This window comes from Penaeus monodon, chromosome 9, assembly GCF_015228065.2.
Source record: "Penaeus monodon isolate SGIC_2016 chromosome 9, NSTDA_Pmon_1, whole genome shotgun sequence".
In the NCBI taxonomy this organism is placed as follows: domain Eukaryota; kingdom Metazoa; phylum Arthropoda; class Malacostraca; order Decapoda; family Penaeidae; genus Penaeus; species Penaeus monodon.
The window spans coordinates 13,328,936-13,331,435 of NC_051394.1; positions in this window are offsets into that span (position 1 = coordinate 13,328,936).

Sequence of the window (2,500 nt, forward strand, 5' to 3'; positions counted from 1 at the left end):
GTCTTACAAGAAGCCCATAAACTATACGTCAGTGGAGAGTCAATCGCTTCTATCTCATAAAACCCAGAACACAAAAATATGAGAAAGAGACATATATATATATATATATATATATATATATATATATATATATTATAATATATTATATATATATATATATATATTATATCATATATATATAATATTATATATAATATATATATATATATATATCTATATATATATATATATATATATATATATATATATATACTCCCAGAAAACTGTTTTTTAAGCTTTACTAAAACAATCGAGCATACAGATATTCTGACACTAAATTATTATTAATCATTATTATAAAATGCTTGTAGGAGGTTAAGCATATCAGTGGGTATACGTTTTCAATGAAAAAGACCGAGAGACTTTTGGGCCTTGATAAATAAAGGTATATTATACTAGGTATATTATACTATACTAATTTACTACCAATAAATTGCAATCGTGTTGGGCAAGTGCTAATGCAGTTTTTTCTCAGGTTTAAGATAATGATAATGATAATCACACTATGAATAATAACAGTGATGATGATGATTATGATTATAATGAAAATGTAAATGATAATGAGGATGAGAATGATAAAGATTATCGTAACGATGATGATGATGATGTGATATGATGAGGAGGAGGAGGAGGAGAGGAGGATGATAATGAGAATAATGACGATAAAGATGATGATAATGATGTTGATGATGAGGTTGATGATGATGATAATGATAAGATAATGATAATGATAATGACGATATTGATAATGATAATGATAATGATGATGATGATGACAATCCTGTTCATAATAAAGTTAGAATCTTCCCAAGGAGCATGTTGAAATGCAGAAATTCAGCGGACTTGAACCCACTCCCTCCGCCACGCCATCTGCTCGGCCAAAACAGCTGGTTCACGCAATACAAACACTTTCCAGGACATGAAGTTGAAATTAAAGAGAAGAAAGTGCTAAGCTTCGGTGATTTAAGCCCCAGGCATGGCTTCGTTACTAGCCATGGGCGCCATAAACACCCAAAATGCAGTTGTTTATGAAGTCCGGAATGGCGTTTGAATTTGCTGTGTCTGACTCCCATAAAGGCTTGCTTGGGTATGCAGTGAGGGAGGGCGATGGGGCTTCCCTTGGCTTGGCTTGGCCGTGTGTTCTGCGTTGGATGGAATTCCGGCTTTAGTTTGTTGTGTTGGGAGGAGGATTGTGATACACAGGGAGTACACACACCACACGTAAGCACGCACGGACTCAAACAAACAAACACACACACACACACACACACACACACACACACGCACACACACACACACACACACACACACACACACACACACACACACACACACACACACACACACACACACACACACACACACACACACACATATAGACATGGGTGGGTGTCCAAATAGGTTAATAGCTAAGTGAATATAGATTCATTCATCATTTATCTATTAATTTGCCTTTATTTTCATTAATATTTTTATTTACCAGAAATCTCTTATATTTAGTTATTTGTTTATCTATATATATGAATCTCCTTCCATACACAGTATACTTATAATCGAGTTATGAAGTTATTTATTTCTTAATTATATCCATTTACTTATATGCAGGTATATGTGTGTGTTTCTCTGTACACATTATGCTCTTAATCGACTTGTCAATTGATCAATTTATAAGATTGTATCCATTAAAAAAAAAGAAATCATAAAATAAATAAATATATTAATCTTATTTTTTTTGCCTGTTCTACTCACTTCCTTGGTGAAATTACAATTATGGAAAAGTTACAAAAATTCAAATAAGAAATCCTTTCTATACACGCATTACAAGTGCATTTACACAGCATCTTGATATGGTCCTTTGCGATAACTGGGAAGGAAGTCAGGCGGAGGAGAGAAAGGCAAGTAAAAGTGCTGATATATATTTTTCTCTCTCTCTCTCTCTCTCTCTCTCCTCTTCTCTCTCTCTCTCTCTCTCTCTCTCTCTCTCTCTCTCTCCCTCTTTTACTGCGTTTTTTCTCTTTATTTTCCGTTGTGCGTTGGCGTGGGTTGGAAAATGCGTGACGAATTATACAGTGAATTTGAAGGACTATACAGATATAAAGAAGATATGAATAAGAATGACGATCTTCACAATACAAGAGATTTGACCAGTTTCGATTATATCTTCGTCAGAAATACGTGTATTTGACTGGTTTCGATTATATCTTCGTCAGAAATACGTGTATTTGACTGGTTTCGATTATATCCTCGTCAGAAATACGTGTATTTGACTGGTTTCGATTATATCTTCGTCAGAAATACGTGTATTTGACTGGTTTCGACTATATCCTCGTCAGAAAGACGTGTATTTGACCGGTTTCGATTATATCTTCGTCAGAAATACTTGTATTTGACTGGTTTCGACTATATCTTCGTCAGAAATACGTGTATTTGACTGGTTTCGACTATATCCTCGTCAGAAAGA